The sequence below is a fragment of the Procambarus clarkii genome, chromosome 82, assembly GCF_040958095.1.
Source record: "Procambarus clarkii isolate CNS0578487 chromosome 82, FALCON_Pclarkii_2.0, whole genome shotgun sequence".
In the NCBI taxonomy this organism is placed as follows: Eukaryota; Metazoa; Arthropoda; class Malacostraca; order Decapoda; family Cambaridae; genus Procambarus; species Procambarus clarkii.
This window is the reverse complement of record NC_091231.1, coordinates 18,803,491-18,817,863: the sequence shown is the minus strand read 5'-3', so window position 1 is coordinate 18,817,863 and position 14,373 is coordinate 18,803,491.

Below are 14,373 nucleotides of genomic sequence, written 5' to 3'. Positions count from 1 at the left end.
TTCGTTTTTATTGCATATATCGACGTTTCAGCCGGAATAGAGCGGTTTCGTGTACATCTTCCAACGGTAATATAAACGGAAAATCAGAAACATTTTAGTTAATTCTAATGAAAACATATTGGTTTTTATAATTTGTATTAGAAGCAACATTGTCATATGTCTTTTCTTGGATCTAAATAATACGAAACCTCGCTCTATGATTTGAAGTTAAAATCCTCATATATGGTTAAATAGTGACTTTTTTACGTTAATCATGTAGTTTGATATTACGCAAATATATTCATTTTTACCAATATTTTTATACTATTTCATGTAGTATCACGATCTGTGATTTGGCCTTCAAATCTCAGAATTTCGCATAATATTGCATTTTAAGCAAGTTTTCTTGCATTTTGTTTCGTACGAAAAATCATCGAATTTAGCAATATTTTGACGTTTATCATCCCCTTTTCCTTTATGTTATTCAAACAAAATATCATCGAATTAGGCAATATTTTGCCGTTTTTCCACTTTTTTGTGAATTTTCAGTCTATGGGTATTAATTCATTATATATACGATAAAAATGATGCAAACACATAATTGAGTAGATAATAACCTTAAATATTTCATTTTCAATCATCTATTTGTTTCTCGTTAAAATACTGAGTAAGATATTGAAAAGGGGAGAAGTTCGGTTTTTATTGCATATATCGACGTTTCTGCCGGTTTAGAGCGGTTTTACGTGTACATCTTCCATCGGTAATATAAACGGAAAATCAAGAACATTTTAGTTAATTCTAATGAAAACACATTGTTTTTTATCATTTGTATTGGAAACAACATTGTCATATATCTTTTCTTGGATCTAAATAATACGAAACCTCGTTCTTTGATTTGAAGATAAAATCCTCAAATATGGTTAAATAGTGACTTTTTCACGCTAATCATGTAGTTTGATATTACGCAAATATATTCATTTTTACCAATATTTTGATACATGTAGTATCACGATATGTGAATTGGCCTTCAAATCTCAGAATTTCGCATAATATTGCATTTAAAGCAAGTTTTCTTGCATTTTGTTTCGTACGAAAAATTATCGAATTTAGCAATATTTTGACGTTTATCATCCCCTTTCCTTTATTGGATTTAAACAAAATATCATCGAATTAGGCAATATTTTGCCGTTTTTAAACGTTTTTGTGAATTATCAGTTTATTGGTATTAATTCATTATATATACGATAAAAATGATGCAAACACATAATTGATTAGATAATAACCTTAAATACTTCATTTTTAATCAATTATTTGTTTCTCGTTAAAATACTGCGTAAGATATTGAAAAGGGGAGAAGTTCGGTTTTTATTGCATATATCGACGTTTCAGCCGGATTAGAGCGGTTCACGTGTACATCTTCCATTGGTAATATAAACGGAAAATCAGGAACATTTTAGTTAATTCTAATGAAAACACATTGATTTTTATCATTTGTATTGGAAACAACATTGTCATGTCTTTTCTTGGATCTAAATAATACGAAACCTCGCTCTATGATTTGAAGTTAAAATCCTCAAATATGGTAAAATAGTGACTTTTTCACGTTAATCATGTAGTTTGATATTTCGCAAATATATTCATTTTTACCAATATTTCGATACTATTTCATTTAGAATCACGATATGTGATTTGGCCTTCAAATCTCAGAATTTCGCATAATATTGCATTTTAAGCAAGTTTTCTTGCATTTTGTTTCGTACGAAAAATCATCGAATTTAGCAATATTTTGACGTTTATCATCCCCTTTTCCTTTATGTGATTTAAACAAAATATCATCGAATTAGGCAATATTTTGACGTTTTTCCACGTTTTTGTGAATTTTCAGTCTATGGGAATTAATTCATTATATATACGCTAAAAATGATGCAAATACATAATTGATTAGATAATAACCTTAAATACTTCATTGTCAATCATCTATTTGTTTCTCGTTAAAATACTGAGTAAGATAATGAAAAGGGGAGAAGTTCGGTTTTTATTGTATATATCGAGGTTTCAGCCGGATTAGAGCGGTTTTACGTGTACATCTTCCATCGGTAATATAAACGGAAAATCAAGAACATTTTAGTTAATTCTAATGAAAACACATTGTTTTTTATCATTTGTATTGGAAACAACATTGTCATATATCTTTTCTTGGATCTAAATAATACGAAACCTCGTTCTTTGATTTGAAGATAAAATCCTCAAATATGGTTAAATAGTGACTTTTTCACGCTAATCATGTAGTTTGATATTACGCAAATATATTCATTTTTACCAATATTTTGATACATGTAGTATCATGATATGTGAATTGGCCTTCAAATCTCAGAATTTTGCATAATATTGCATTTAAAGCAAGTTTTCTTGCATTTTGTTTCGTACGAAAAATCATCGAATTTAGCAATATTTTGACGTTTATCATCCCCTTTCCTTTATGGGATTTAAACAAAATATCATCGAATTAGGCAATATTTTGCCGTTTTTAAACGTTTTTGTGAATTATCAGTTTATTGGTATTAATTCATTATATATACGATAAAAATGATGCAAACACATAATTGATTAGATAATAACCTTAAATACTTCATTTTTAATCAATTATTTGTTTCTCGTTAAAATACTGCGTAAGATATTGAAAAGGGGAGAAGTTCGGTTTTTATTGCATGTATCGACGTTTCAGCCGGATTAGAGCGGTTTACGTGTACATCTTCCATTGGTAATATAAACGGAAAATCAGGAACATTTTAGTTAATTCTAATGAAAACACATTGTTTTTTATAATTTGTATTGGAAACAACATTGTCATATATCTTTTCTTGGATCTAAATAATACGAAACCTCGCTTTATGATTTGAAGTTAAAATCCGCAAATATGGTTAAATAGTGACTTTTTCACGTTAATAATGTAGTTTGATATTACGCAAATATATTCATTTTTAACCAATATTTTGATACTATTTCGTGTAGTATCACGATATGTGATTTGGCCTTCAAATCTCAGAATTTCGCATAATATTGCATTTTAAGCAAGTTTTCTTCCATTTGGTTTCGAACGAAAAATCATCGAATTTAGCAAAATTTTGACGTTTATCATCCCCTCTTCCATTATGGGATTTAAACAAAATATCATGGAATTACGCAATATTTTGCCGTTTTTCCACGTTTTTGTGAATTATCAGTTTATTGGTAATAATTCATTATATATACGATAAAAATGATGCAAACACATAATTGATTAGATAATAACCTTAAATACTTCATTTTTAATCAACCATTTTTTTCTCGTTAAAATACTGAGTAAGATATTGAAAAGGGGAAAAGTTCAGTTTTTATTGCATATATCGACGTTTCAGCCGGAATAGAGCGGTTTCGTGTACATCTTCCAACGGTAATATAAACGGAAAATCAGGAACATTTTAGTTAATTCTAATGAAAACATATTGGTTTTTATAATTTGTATTAGAAGCAACATTGTCATATGTCTTTTCTTGGATCTAAATAATACGAAACCTCGCTCTATGATTTGAAGTTAAAATCCTCATATATGGTTAAATAGTGACTTTTTTACGTTAATCATGTAGTTTGATATTACGCAAATATATTCATTTTTACCAATATTTTTATACTATTTCATGTAGTATCACGATCTGTGATTTGGCCTTCAAATCTCAGAATTTCGCATAATATTGCATTTTAAGCAAGTTTTCTTGCATTTTGTTTCGTACGAAAAATCATCGAATTTAGCAATATTTTGACGTTTATCATCCCCTTTTCCTTTATGTTATTCAAACAAAATATCATCGAATTAGGCAATATTTTGCCGTTTTTCCACTTTTTTGTGAATTTTCAGTCTATGGGTATTAATTCATTATATATACGATAAAAATGATGCAAACACATAATTGAGTAGATAATAACCTTAAATATTTCATTTTCAATCATCTATTTGTTTCTCGTTAAAATACTGAATAAGATATTGAAAAGGGGAGAAGTTCGGTTTTTATTGCATATATCGACGTTTCTGCCGGTTTAGAGCGGTTTTACGTGTACATCTTCCATCGGTAATATAAACGGAAAATCAAGAACATTTTAGTTAATTCTAATGAAAACACATTGTTTTTTATCATTTGTATTGGAAACAACATTGTCATATATCTTTTCTTGGATCTAAATAATACGAAACCTCGTTCTTTGATTTGAAGATAAAATCCTCAAATATGGTTAAATAGTGACTTTTTCACGCTAATCATGTAGTTTGATATTACGCAAATATATTCATTTTTACCAATATTTTGATACATGTAGTATCACGATATGTGAATTGGCCTTCAAATCTCAGAATTTCGCATAATATTGCATTTAAAGCAAGTTTTCTTGCATTTTGTTTCGTACGAAAAATTATCGAATTTAGCAATATTTTGACGTTTATCATCCCCTTTCCTTTATGGGATTTAAACAAAATATCATCGAATTAGGCAATATTTTGCCGTTTTTAAACGTTTTTGTGAATTATCAGTTTATTGGTATTAATTCATTATATATACGATAAAAATGATGCAAACACATAATTGATTAGATAATAACCTTAAATACTTCATTTTTAATCAATTATTTGTTTCTCGTTAAAATACTGCGTAAGATATTGAAAAGGGGAGAAGTTCGGTTTTTATTGCATATATCGACGTTTCAGCCGGATTAGAGCGGTTCACGTGTACATCTTCCATTGGTAATATAAACGGAAAATCAGGAACATTTTAGTTAATTCTAATGAAAACACATTGATTTTTATCATTTGTATTGGAAACAACATTGTCATGTCTTTTCTTGGATCTAAATAATACGAAACCTCGCTCTATGATTTGAAGTTAAAATCCTCAAATATGGTAAAATAGTGACTTTTTCACGTTAATCATGTAGTTTGATATTTCGCAAATATATTCATTTTTACCAATATTTCGATACTATTTCATTTAGAATCACGATATGTGATTTGGCCTTCAAATCTCAGAATTTCGCATAATATTGCATTTTAAGCAAGTTTTCTTGCATTTTGTTTCGTACGAAAAATCATCGAATTTAGCAATATTTTGACGTTTATCATCCCCTTTTCCTTTATGTGATTTAAACAAAATATCATCGAATTAGGCAATATTTTGACGTTTTTCCACGTTTTTGTGAATTTTCAGTCTATGGGAATTAATTCATTATATATACGCTAAAAATGATGCAAATACATAATTGATTAGATAATAACCTTAAATACTTCATTGTCAATCATCTATTTGTTTCTCGTTAAAATACTGAGTAAGATAATGAAAAGGGGAGAAGTTCGGTTTTTATTGTATATATCGAGGTTTCAGACGGATTAGAGCGGTTTTACGTGTACATCTTCCATCGGTAATATAAACGGAAAATCAAGAATATTTTAGTTAATTCTAATGAAAACACATTGTTTTTTATCATTTGTATTGGAAACAACATTGTCATATATCTTTTCTTGGATCTAAATAATACGAAACCTCGCTCTATGATTTGAAGTTAAAATCCGCAAATATGGTTAAATAGTGCCTTTTTCACGTTAATAATGTAGTTTGATATTACGCAAATATATTCATTTTTACCAATATTTTGATACTATTTCATGTAGTATCACGATATGTGATTTGGCCTTCAAATCTCAGAATTTCGCATAATATTGCATTTTAAGCAAGTTTTCTTCCATTTGGTTTCGAACGAAAAATCATCGAATTTTGCAAAATTTTGACGTTTATCATCCCCTTTTCCATTATGGGATTTAAACAAAATATCATGGAATTACGCAATATTTTGCCGTTTTTCCACGTTTTTGTGAATTATCAGTTTATTGGTAATAATTCATTATATATACGATAAAAATGATGCAAACACATAATTGATTAGATAATAACCTTAAATACTTCATTTTTAATCAACCATTTTTTTCTCGTTAAAATACTGAGTAAGATATTGAAAAGGGGAAAAGTTCAGTTTTTATTGCATATATCGACGTTTCAGCCGGAATAGAGCGGTTTCGTGTACATCTTCCAACGGTAATATAAACGGAAAATCAGGAACATTTTAGTTAATTCTAATGAAAACATATTGGTTTTTATAATTTGTATTAGAAGCAACATTGTCATATGTCTTTTCTTGGATCTAAATAATACGAAACCTCGCTCTATGATTTGAAGTTAAAATCCTCATATATGGTTAAATAGTGACTTTTTTACGTTAATCATGTAGTTTGATATTACGCAAATATATTCATTTTAACCAATATTTTTATACTATTTCATGTAGTATCACGATCTGTGATTTGGCCTTCAAATCTCAGAATTTCGCATAATATTGCATTTTAAGCAAGTTTTCTTGCATTTTGTTTCGTACGAAAAATCATCGAATTTAGCAATATTTTGACGTTTATCATCCCCTTTTCCTTTATGTTATTTAAACAAAATATCATCGAATTAGGCAATATTTTGCCGTTTTTCCACTTTTTTGTGAATTTTCAGTCTATGGGTATTAATTCATTATATATACGATAAAAATGATGCAAACACATAATTGAGTAGATAATAACCTTAAATACTTCATTTTTAATCAATTATTTGTTTCTCGTTAAAATACTGAGTAAGATATTGAAAAGGGGAGAAGTTCGGTTTTTATTGCATATATCGACGTTTCAGCCGGATTAGAGCGGTTTTACGTGTACATCTTCCATTGGTAATATAAACGGAAAATCAGGAACATTGTAGTTAATTCTAATGAAAACACATTGATTTTTATCATTTGTATTGGAAACAACATTGTCATGTCTTTTCTTGGATCTAAATAATACGAAACCTCGCTCTATGATTTGAAGTTAAAATCCTCAAATATGGTAAAATAGTGACTTTTCACGTTAATCATGTAGTTTGATATTTCGCAAATATATTCATTTTTACCAATATTTCGATACTATTTCATGTAGTATCACGATATGTGATTTGGCCTTCAAATCTCAGAATTTCGCATAATATTGCATTTTAAGCAAGTTTTCTTGCATTTTGTTTCGTACGAAAAATCATCGAATTTAGCAATATTTTGACGTTTATCATCCCCTTTTCCTTTATGTGATTTAAACAAAATATCATCGAATTAGGCAATATTTTGACGTTTTTCCACGTTTTTGTGAATTTTCAGTCTATGGGAATTAATTCATTATATATACGCTAAAAATGATGCAAATACATAATTGATTAGATAATAACCTTAAATACTTCATTGTCAATCATCTATTTGTTTCTCGTTAAAATACTGAGTAAGATAATGAAAAGGGGAGAAGTTCGGTTTTTATTGTATATATCGAGGTTTCAGCCGGATTAGAGCGGTTTTACGTGTACATCTTCCATCGGTAATATAAACGGAAAATCAAGAACATTTTAGTTAATTCTAATGAAAACACATTGTTTTTTATCATTTGTATTGGAAACAACATTGTCATATATCTTTTCTTGGATCTAAATAATACGAAACCTCGTTCTTTGATTTGAAGATAAAATCCTCAAATATGGTTAAATAGTGACTTTTTCACGCTAATCATGTAGTTTGATATTACGCAAATATATTCATTTTTACCAATATTTTGATACATGTAGTATCACGATATGTGAATTGGCCTTCAAATCTCAGAATTTTGCATAATATTGCATTTAAAGCAAGTTTTCTTGCATTTTGTTTCGTACGAAAAATCATCGAATTTAGCAATAATTTGACGTTTATCATCCCCTTTCCTTTATGGGATTTAAACAAAATATCATCGAATTAGGCAATATTTTGCCGTTTTTAAACGTTTTTGTGAATTATCAGTTTATTGGTATTAATTCATTATATATACGATAAAAATGATGCAAACACATAATTGATTAGATAATAACCTTAAATACGTCATTTTTAATCAATTATTTGTTTCTCGTTAAAATACTGCGTAAGATATTGAAAAGGGGAGAAGTTCGGTTTTTATTGCATGTATCGACGTTTCAGCCGGATTAGAGCGGTTTACGTGTACATCTTCCATTGGTAATATAAACGGAAAATCAGGAACATTTTAGTTAATTCTAATGAAAACACATTGTTTTTTATAATTTGTATTGGAAACAACATTGTCATATATCTTTTCTTGGATCTAAATAATACGAAACCTCGCTTTATGATTTGAAGTTAAAATCCGCAAATATGGTTAAATAGTGACTTTTTCACGTTAATAATGTAGTTTGATATTACGCAAATATATTCATTTTTAACCAATATTTTGATACTATTTCGTGTAGTATCACGATATGTGATTTGGCCTTCAAATCTCAGAATTTCGCATAATATTGCATTTTAAGCAAGTTTTCTTCCATTTGGTTTCGAACGAAAAATCATCGAATTTAGCAAAATTTTGACGTTTATCATCCCCTCTTCCATTATGGGATTTAAACAAAATATCATGGAATTACGCAATATTTTGCCGTTTTTCCACGTTTTTGTGAATTATCAGTTTATTGGTAATAATTCATTATATATACGATAAAAATGATGCAAACACATAATTGATTAGATAATAACCTTAAATACTTCATTTTTAATCAACCATTTTTTTCTCGTTAAAATACTGAGTAAGATATTGAAAAGGGGAAAAGTTCAGTTTTTATTGCATATATCGACGTTTCAGCCGGAATAGAGCGGTTTCGTGTACATCTTCCAACGGTAATATAAACGGAAAATCAGGAACATTTTAGTTAATTCTAATGAAAACATATTGGTTTTTATAATTTGTATTAGAAGCAACATTGTCATATGTCTTTTCTTGGATCTAAATAATACGAAACCTCGCTCTATGATTTGAAGTTAAAATCCTCATATATGGTTAAATAGTGACTTTTTTACGTTAATCATGTAGTTTGATATTACGCAAATATATTCATTTTTACCAATATTTTTATACTATTTCATGTAGTATCACGATCTGTGATTTGGCCTTCAAATCTCAGAATTTCGCATAATATTGCATTTTAAGCAAGTTTTCTTGCATTTTGTTTCGTACGAAAAATCATCGAATTTAGCAATATTTTGACGTTTATCATCCCCTTTTCCTTTATGTTATTCAAACAAAATATCATCGAATTAGGCAATATTTTGCCGTTTTTCCATTTTTTGTGAATTTTCAGTCTATGGGTATTAATTCATTATATATACGATAAAAATGATGCAAACACATAATTGAGTAGATAATAACCTTAAATATTTAATTTTCAATCATCTATTTGTTTCTCGTTAAAATACTGAGTAAGATATTGAAAAGGGGAGAAGTTCGGTTTTTATTGCATATATCGACGTTTCTGCCGGTTTAGAGCGGTTTTACGTGTACATCTTCCATCGGTAATATAAACGGAAAATCAAGAACATTTTAGTTAATTCTAATGAAAACACATTGTTTTTTATCATTTGTATAGGAAACAACATTGTCATATATCTTTTCTTGGATCTAAATAATACGAAACCTCGTTCTTTGATTTGAAGATAAAATCCTCAAATATGGTTAAATAGTGACTTTTTCACGCTAATCATGTAGTTTGATATTACGCAAATATATTCATTTTTACCAATATTTTGATACATGTAGTATCACGATATGTGAATTGGCCTTCAAATCTCAGAATTTCGCATAATATTGCATTTAAAGCAAGTTTTCTTGCATTTTGTTTCATACGAAAAATCATCGAATTTAGCAATATTTTGACGTTTATCATCCCCCTTTCCTTTATGGGATTTAAACAAAATATCATCGAATTAGGCAATATTTTGCCGTTTTTAAACGTTTTTGTGAATTATCAGTTTATTGGTATTAATTCATTATATATACGATAAAAATGATGCAAACACATAATTGATTAGATAATAACCTTAAATACTTCATTTTTAATCAATTATTTGTTTCTCGTTAAAATACTGCGTAAGATATTGAAAAGGGGAGAAGTTCGGTTTTTATTGCATATATCGACGTTTCAGCCGGATTAGAGCGGTTCACGTGTACATCTTCCATTGGTAATATAAACGGAAAATCAGGAACATTTTAGTTAATTCTAATGAAAACACATTGATTTTTATCATTTGTATTGGAAACAACATTGTCATGTCTTTTCTTGGATCTAAATAATACGAAACCTCGCTCTATGATTTGAAGTTAAAATCCTCAAATATGGTAAAATAGTGACTTTTTCACGTTAATCATGTAGTTTGATATTTCGCAAATATATTCATTTTTACCAATTTTTTGATACTATTTCATGTAGAATCACGATATGTGATTTGGCCTTCAAATCTCAGAATTTCGCATAATATTGCATTTTAAGCAAGTTTTCTTGCATTTTGTTTCGTACGAAAAATCATCGAATTTAGCAATATTTTGACGTTTATCATCCCCTTTTCCTTTATGTGATTTAAACAAAATATCATCGAATTAGGCAATATTTTGACGTTTTTCCACGTTTTTGTGAATTTTCAGTCTATGGGAATTAATTCATTATATATACGCTAAAAATGATGCAAATACATAATTGATTAGATAATAACCTTAAATACTTCATTGTCAATCATCTATTTGTTTCTCGTTAAAATACTGAGTAAGATAATGAAAAGGGGAGAAGTTCGGTTTTTATTGTATATATCGAGGTTTCAGCCGGATTAGAGCGGTTTTACGTGTACATCTTCCATCGGTAATATAAACGGAAAATCAAGAACATTTTAGTTAATTCTAATGAAAACACATTGTTTTTTATCATTTGTATTGGAAACAACATTGTCATATATCTTTTCTTGGATCTAAATAATACGAAACCTCGCTCTATGATTTGAAGTTAAAATCCGCAAATATGGTTAAATAGTGCCTTTTTCACGTTAATAATGTAGTTTGATATTACGCAAATATATTCATTTTTACCAATATTTTGATACTATTTCATGTAGTATCACGATATGTGATTTGGCCTTCAAATCTCAGAATTTCGCATAATATTGCATTTTAAGCAAGTTTTCTTCCATTTGGTTTCGAACGAAAAATCATCGAATTTAGCAAAATTTTGACGTTTATCATCCCCTTTTCCATTATGAGATTTAAACAAAATATCATGGAATTACGCAATATTTTGCCGTTTTTCCACGTTTTTGTGAATTATCAGTTTATTGGTAATAATTCATTATATATACGATAAAAATGATGCAAACACATAATTGATTAGATAATAACCTTAAATACTTCATTTTTAATCAACCATTTTTTTCTCGTTAAAATACTGAGTAAGATATTGAAAAGGGGAAAAGTTCAGTTTTTATTGCATATATCGACGTTTCAGCCGGAATAGAGCGGTTTCGTGTACATCTTCCAACGGTAATATAAACGGAAAATCAGGAACATTTTAGTTAATTCTAATGAAAACATATTGGTTTTTTATAATTTGTATTAGAAGCAACATTGTCATATGTCTTTTCTTGGATCTAAATAATACGAAACCTCGCTCTATGATTTGAAGTTAAAATCCTCATATATGGTTAAATAGTGACTTTTTTACGTTAATCATGTAGTTTGATATTACGCAAATATATTCATTTTTACCAATATTTTTATACTATTTCATGTAGTATCACGATCTGTGATTTGGCCTTCAAATCTCAGAATTTCGCATAATATTGCATTTTAAGCAAGTTTTCTTGCATTTTGTTTCGTACGAAAAATCATCGAATTTAGCAATATTTTGACGTTTATCATCCCCTTTTCCTTTATGTTATTCAAACAAAATATCATCGAATTAGGCAATATTTTGCCGTTTTTCCACTTTTTTGTGAATTTTCAGTCTATGGGTATTAATTCATTATATGTACGATAAAAATGATGCAAACACATAATTGAGTAGATAATAACCTTAAATATTTAATTTTCAATCATCTATTTGTTTCTCGTTAAAATACTGAGTAAGATATTGAAAAGGGGAGAAGTTCGGTTTTTATTGCATATATCGACGTTTCTGCCGGTTTAGAGCGGTTTTACGTGTACATCTTCCATCGGTAATATAAACGGAAAATCAAGAACATTTTAGTTAATTCTAATGAAAACACATTGTTTTTTATCATTTGTATTGGAAACAACATTGTCATATATCTTTTCTTGGATCTAAATAATACGAAACCTCGCTCTATGATTTGAAGTTAAAATCCGCAAATATGGTTAAATAGTGCCTTTTTCACGTTAATAATGTAGTTTGATATTACGCAAATATATTCATTTTTACCAATATTTTGATACTATTTCATGTAGTATCACGATATGTGATTTGGCCTTCAAATCTCAGAATTTCGCATAATATTGCATTTTAAGCAAGTTTTCTTCCATTTGGTTTCGAACGAAAAATCATCGAATTTAGCAAAATTTTGACGTTTATCATCCCCTTTTCCATTATGAGATTTAAACAAAATATCATGGAATTACGCAATATTTTGCCGTTTTTCCACGTTTTTGTGAATTATCAGTTTATTGGTAATAATTCATTATATATACGATAAAAATGATGCAAACACATAATTGATTAGATAATAACCTTAAATACTTCATTTTAAATCAACCATTTTTTTCTCGTTAAAATACTGAGTAAGATATTGAAAAGGGGAAAAGTTCAGTTTTTATTGCATATATCGACGTTTCAGCCGGAATAGAGCGGTTTCGTGTACATCTTCCAACGGTAATATAAACGGAAAATCAGGAACATTTTAGTTAATTCTAATGAAAACATATTGGTTTTTTATAATTTGTATTAGAAGCAACATTGTCATATGTCTTTTCTTGGATCTAAATAATACGAAACCTCGCTCTATGATTTGAAGTTAAAATCCTCATATATGGTTAAATAGTGACTTTTTTACGTTAATCATGTAGTTTGATATTACGCAAATATATTCATTTTTACCAATATTTTTATACTATTTCATGTAGTATCACGATCTGTGATTTGGCCTTCAAATCTCAGAATTTCGCATAATATTGCATTTTAAGCAAGTTTTCTTGCATTTTGTTTCGTACGAAAAATCATCGAATTTAGCAATATTTTGACGTTTATCATCCCCTTTTCCTTTATGTTATTCAAACAAAATATCATCGAATTAGGCAATATTTTGCCGTTTTTCCACTTTTTTGTGAATTTTCAATCTATGGGTATTAATTCATTATATATACGATAAAAATGATGCAAACACATAATTGAGTAGATAATAACCTTAAATATTTAATTTTCAATCATCTATTTGTTTCTCGTTAAAATACTGAGTAAGATATTGAAAAGGGGAGAAGTTCGGTTTTTATTGCATATATCGACGTTTCTGCCGGTTTAGAGCGGTTTTACGTGTACATCTTCCATCGGTAATATAAACGGAAAATCAAGAACATTTTAGTTAATTCTAATGAAAACACATTGTTTTTTATCATTTGTATTGGAAACAACATTGTCATATATCTTTTCTTGGATCTAAATAATACGAAACCTCGTTCTTTGATTTGAAGATAAAATCCTCAAATATGGTTAAATAGTGACTTTTTCACGCTAATCATGTAGTTTGATATTACGCAAATATATTCATTTTTACCAATATTTTGATACATGTAGTATCACGATATGTGAATTGGCCTTCAAATCTCAGAATTTCGCATAATATTGCATTTAAAGCAAGTTTTCTTGCATTTTGTTTCATACGAAAAATCATCGAATTTAGCAATATTTTGACGTTTATCATCCCCTTTCCTTTATGGGATTTAAACAAAATATCATCGAATTAGGCAATATTTTGCCGTTTTTAAACGTTTTTGTGAATTATCAGTTTATTGGTATTAATTCATTATATATACGATAAAAATGATGCAAACACATAATTGATTAGATAATAACCTTAAATACTTCATTTTTAATCAATTATTTGTTTCTCGTTAAAATACTGCGTAAGATATTGAAAAGGGGAGAAGTTCGGTTTTTATTGCATATATCGACGTTTCAGCCGGATTAGAGCGGTTCACGTGTACATCTTCCATTGGTAATATAAACGGAAAATCAGGAACATTTTAGTTAATTCTAATGAAAACACATTGATTTTTATCATTTGTATTGGAAACAACATTGTCATGTCTTTTCTTGGATCTAAATAATACGAAACCTCGCTCTATGATTTGAAGTTAAAATCCTCAAATATGGTAAAATAGTGACTTTTTCACGTTAATCATGTAGTTTGATATTTCGCAAATATATTCATTTTTACCAATATTTCGATACT